The sequence below is a fragment of the Rana temporaria genome, chromosome 1 (assembly GCF_905171775.1).
Source record: "Rana temporaria chromosome 1, aRanTem1.1, whole genome shotgun sequence".
NCBI lineage: Eukaryota > Metazoa > Chordata > Amphibia > Anura > Ranidae > Rana > Rana temporaria.
Genome location: NC_053489.1, coordinates 101,455,502 through 101,461,383, shown reverse-complemented (window position 1 = coordinate 101,461,383; position 5,882 = coordinate 101,455,502).

Here is a 5,882-nt window from a genome sequence, read left to right as displayed (position 1 = left end):
AGGTTGGAAACCAGGGCTATAGAGGGATATGCTCTTTGTTTTTAGTTTCAGAGATTTACTACATTGATTGTCTTGAACAAAAATAATGTTTATAAATCTATTCATGCACTTGTCTAATCTTTAGCGCGGGGTTTCTCAACCATAGTGCCATCTTGATTCCTCAGGGTGCTGTGAGCATAGTACCCAGTTTACCCTGGATGTTTTGCATCATGGGTTGTCATGGTGCAGACGGGCAGGCCACCCTGCCAAAACCACCAATAATGCTCTAGGACCAAGATGCATGGCATCATTACTATGATGATGGCGGCCAAGTTGCCCATACCATTGCAATGCATAACTCTTATCCAGGACAGGTGGCATGCAGGACTGTTCTGAGCATTTTAGGAGAGGACTGACGTCTGCTTTCTCCAGACATTCTGCTTGAGCCAAAAAATATGGCTTTGTTTTGAAGAGTGTGATTAGGGGCTCGGTGATGGAGAGACTCTGATGTGGTGAGGGGACTAATGTATAAAGGTGGCTCTGATGTGAAGGTGCCTCTGACATGAAGAGGTGACTCTGACCTGAATAGGTGACTCTGACATGAAGGGGGCACTCACATTTATGGTTTATACACTTCAGACCATTGGTGACTTTGCATATTTTTAAAGTCCCATTCACACCTCAGACTTTTGTAGCTTGAAGCTCCAAACTCCAAAATGCTGGAGAAGAAAAAAACGATTATGCTCTATGGCAGGGGTGCCTAATCTTTTCAAGAGTAAGGGCCACTTATGTGACTTGGTAACCGGTCGCGGGTCACAATGAGTGGAGTGGGTGTATGGCAGGCTACTCGGCTCTATAGAGCCCAATCTACTCTCAGCACACCAAACATGCAGGTAATAGAAGTCTATGGCTCAGTGCAGGTAACCCACAGGTGTACTTCTCTGGACCTGTGGATCAGTTTGAAAGCAGCCCATAACACCTGCAGAACAGATATGCCCATATATACACACAATTATTTTAGTAATAAAAACGTACCTAACGTAATAACAGTATTCTATTTTTTTTTTTATTCCATCCCAGAGCAGGAATTAGTGGGCCACATCAGAGGGCTCCGCGGGCTACATGTGGCCCCCGGGCCACTAGTTGGGCACACCTGCTCTATGGAGAGAGTTCACATCTCCACTCCAAGTCGCCTGAAGCTCAAAAAAGTTCTTTAGCTTTTTTTGTGTAGCTTGAATCGGGCGGATTTGAGTGCTATTGGCTTGTTTTTATTCCCATAGAAATTAATAGAAACGTGGCATTTGAATGTTTTTTGTGTTTTGTCGCGCGCTTTTCTGCTCAAATGAAAAAAAAAATGGAAATAATATATGAATAACTAAATGTAAGCTAAATACAAAAATAGCTAAAATGCATCCTAAATAAATTGATAATAAGTAATAATACATAAATAATAATTAAGCCCTAACCTTAAAAAAATCATAAATTCATAAATTCTTTATTATTATTATTATTAATAAATAAACACTCAACAAAACAAACAAATTATTAATAATAATAGAAAAAAATATATAAAAGGTGGCGCTACCCTGTCATTGCTTTTAAATTTAATTAAATATACTAAACTATGAGACTTTCTTTCTCGTCTCCCGTGGAGTCAGTTTTTATGCCATAGCTTCATCCGGAGGGTCAATTGGAGCAGAGTGGTGTTGGCAGTAGGAATCAATTTGGTATTCTAAATGCGCATTTTGACCTACCCTAAAAAGTGGTCAAACCCCTGTGGTGAGTTACCACCTTTCCATTGAGTACCTGTGGTGGAAGAACTATGGGTCACGTAGAATCGCGGCGGCGTAACGTATCGTAGATACGTTACACCGCCACAAGTTTTCATCGCAAGTGCCTGATTCACAAAGCACTTGCGTGAAAACTTACGCCGGCGGCCTCCAGCGTAAGCCCGCATAATTCAAAGGGGCATGTGCCATTTAAATTAGGCACGCTGCCGCGCCGGACCGACTGCGCATGCTCCGTTTTGAAATTCCCGCCGTGCTTTGCGCGAAGTGACGTAATTTTTTCGAACGGCGACGTGCGTAGCGTACTTTCGTATTCCCGGACGTCTTACACAAGAAATTTTTTTTTTGAAATTCGACACGGGAACAACGGCCATACTTTAACATGGGCTGTGTAAAGTTAGGGCAGCTAAAACGACGACTAACTTTGCGACGGGAAACTAGACTAGCAGCGACGTAACGAAAGCGAAAAACCGTCGTGGATCGCCGTAACTACTAATTTGCATACCCGACGCTGGTTTACGACGCAAACTCCCCCCAGCGGCGGCCGAGGTATTGCATCTTAAGATCCGACAGTTTAATTCAATTACACCTGTCGGATCTTAGGGCTAACTATGCGTAACTGATTGTATGAATCAGTCGCATATTTAGGAAGACCCTAAAACAGAGATACGCCGTCGTATCTCTTTTGTGAATCTGGCCCTAAAAGCTTAATTTAAAAGCATTTTTTGGTGTTGGGACTTTTTAGCTTGCTATATGTTCAACAATATATGTGTTTCTTGCAGTGATATATGTTCATGATTTTGGTTCATGTTTTATACTGTATATTCACTTGTATGTGCTTAGCGCCACCTTTTTTATATTTAAAAACATTTTTTTCACCTTTTATGGGGAGCTTCATTTGCATATCCCTCACCCATAGGGTGCCAATTCTAGGTATCTAATTACTTTACATATTAATAATAATAATAATAATAATGTATTATTTATTTTGTGTTAGGGTGTTTAGTTATTTATTATTATTTAATTTTATTAAAGGTTGGGGGTAAATTATGTGTTTACTATTATTTATTATTCATTTATTAAATGTATTTATTATTTATTTAAGATTATTTTTATTTGTGTATTTATTTTACATCTATTTATTCATTTATTAGTAGTAGTAGTAGTATTAACGCCCTAACCCTAACACATTTTTTTTAAATAAATAAATAACCCTATGTCAGGAAGCTACCGTGTTTCCCCAAAAATAAGACCTACCCTGAAAATAAGACCTAGCGTTATTTTCCAGAAGGGCTGCAATATAAGCCCTACCCCGAAAATAAGCCCTAGTTAAAAATTCTTGTAAAATCCTATAATCCACTCTATTACAGTAGTTTATAATGTACAATGTGTGTGTTTCTGTAATATAATTGCGGGGAAGAGAGCTCCGGCGGGTCACAGAAGTGCAGAGCGGCGCTATAACAAATGTATTTGGCACAATTATATTACAGAAACGCACACATTGTACATTATATACTACTGTAAGAGAGGATTATAGGATTGTACAAGGGAGAGAAGACAGCACATTACATGGTAAGACCTACCCCGAAAATAAGCCCTACTGTGTCTTTTGTTGGCATAATTATTATAAGACCCGGGCTTATTTTCGGGGAAACACGGTAGTTCAGCTAATACTAATTCAGATACAGCTAATGCAAATAATTCTGCAGCAAGGGAAGCCTTCTCATCAACTTAGTCTCCAACCAAAGTACGTCACACCCTGACCCCTAACCTATCCTTAACTCTAAGAGACGGTTCACACTGGGGGGACTCGTCAGGCGGCTGAGCCGCCTGACAAGTCGCGTCCCATTCTATGCAATAGAACCGTTCTAAAAGGAGCGACGCAAGTCGCTCCGACTTAGAAAAAGGTTCTTGCACGACTTCGGGGGCGGCTCGGGGCGACCTGCATTGACTTCTATACAGAGGTCATTTTGCAGATCGCCTCTAAAGTCGTCTTCAGGACGCCTTGCGGAGTCGCCCCCGAAGTCGTGCCGCCTAAGTGTGAACCGGCTCTAACCCTTTACTCTAACGAAAAACATAATAATAATAGAAAAATAAATAAAAGTTAATGGAAAAACAAAAAAGAAAGCTGAAATACCTAGCATCAAATGTGTGCCTATATCATTTTGCCATATTTGTAATATTTGAACTTACCGTAAAACCGTAACTTACCGTAAAAAGTTTTTTCTTCAAGTCCATTGAGAGATACAGGAATGTAGAAACAAGCAGATTATACAGCTTCAGGAGGTTAGGATGCTTGCAAACAGAAAAGTCGTAAGCCAGTTGCTGCTCATCCTCTACACAATATGCTTTACTTTTTTGGGAAAGCAATACACAAGCCAGTACAAAACCACAAAAGAGGGTCAACATGTGCCTCTCAATGGACACAAAATAAGATTTTTCCCATTGTCCATTGAGGGGTACAGGAATTCAGAAACAGTCAGGATATCCATAAGTAGTTCAGTGGGATGAAGGGCAAAAGCCATTTACAGAACCAAAAAAGGCATTAGGATCACCTGTAACCCAAGACTACCAAAGGGACCAGATGAGGGAAGTCCCCTGCAAGACAGGGTAATCTGCCAATGACTATAGGAGGTATTTTCTTCTCAGAACAGGGCAGAAAAAATCAATGCCAAGAGGAAAGATTGCACCCAATAGTGTTTTGTCACCTAAAACATCACCAAAAGAGGTGATAAAAACAACAACTCGAGAAGGAACAAACAGACCAACAATGTGCAATGGTCAACAAAAGGAAAACTGAGGCTAATCCACGAAAACAGTTCCCTGGAGGGATCCATGGACAAAAAAAACACAAATAAAGTCCACAGTAGGAGACCAACTGGTCTAGAAGCCACACACATTCTCAATGGCCAGGCAATCCACGGAGGATCTAATAAAGGCAAGGACCTTACCAGAAACTGGCAAAGCCCAGGAGTACAAATCTAGAAGTCAAATAAGGGGTACATGAAAAGTACCCCTAAAATGTTAGAGCAGTACAAAGGTATAGTCCCAGACTGAAGAACACCAGCAAACAGAAGTAAAAAAAAACTCATTCACTAACATACCAGGTGGCTGACAGGTTTACATAAGAGAGAACAGGATACCAGTTTAGGAGAGTTAGATGGTAATGCCACGTGTCAGAACACCTGCAGTGTCAAAAAACATGGGGACCATGTCACTTGTCCTCATGAACTCCCAAACCTTCCCAAAGGTGCCAGTCTTCCGACACCTAAGCCATGTCTAATGGAGCCCAGGTCAAGAGAATGACTTGTAGTGGGGTTCCTTGAAGAGACAGTAATAAATGGTTTTAGGGGACCAGACCGAAACCCCAAGTTTGTGGACATCATTGCAGGAGAACCCCCTCATAATGGGGAGACAAGACTACCCCATTCGCCCTGAAAGACTGGTCTGCAAAAAGATTGTGTGGATGTTGCACATGAAAACCAGGCTCCCAGATGCGAAGGGTGAGACTGGAGAAGACTGAGCATTACCGAGAGTAGGTGAGACGATAAGGATATTTCCTCAATATCCCAAAAGCTCTGAAGAAGGGGGAATATCCTTACAGCTAAGAAGGGATCCACTGACCCACATGGTGTAGATTACTTTAGCAAAGATTTGAGTTGGACAGTTTTGCTCATCAGTGACCGATAACTTTCAACACTGGACAACCCCTAGGACAAAGTTTGCATGCTTTAGACCCCTCACAAGTGTTCTGCCTAAAAGTATCCATAAAGGTAATCCTCTTTAAAGAAGCTCATGTAAGCTATGGGAATGCTAGAAGTAACTAGGATGGAAAAAAGGTCTAGAAATATCAGAGGTAGCAGATGCTTCCAAAGGAAACTTTGGGATCAAGTCATTGTTAAGAAAAGGAATAGGAACTGGTTCCAATCTACACTGTAGACCGGAGCTTCCTCTAAAGAACATAAATATCCGAGTATGTAACATACTCCTGAACAATGGAGAGTAATTCCAAATAGGAAACAACTTCCAATACCAACTTTCCACAAAGCAATAGGGGGTCTCAAGATAAAGCAAACCAAGAAATGCCCGTAAAAACACATTGGTGAATGCAGTAGT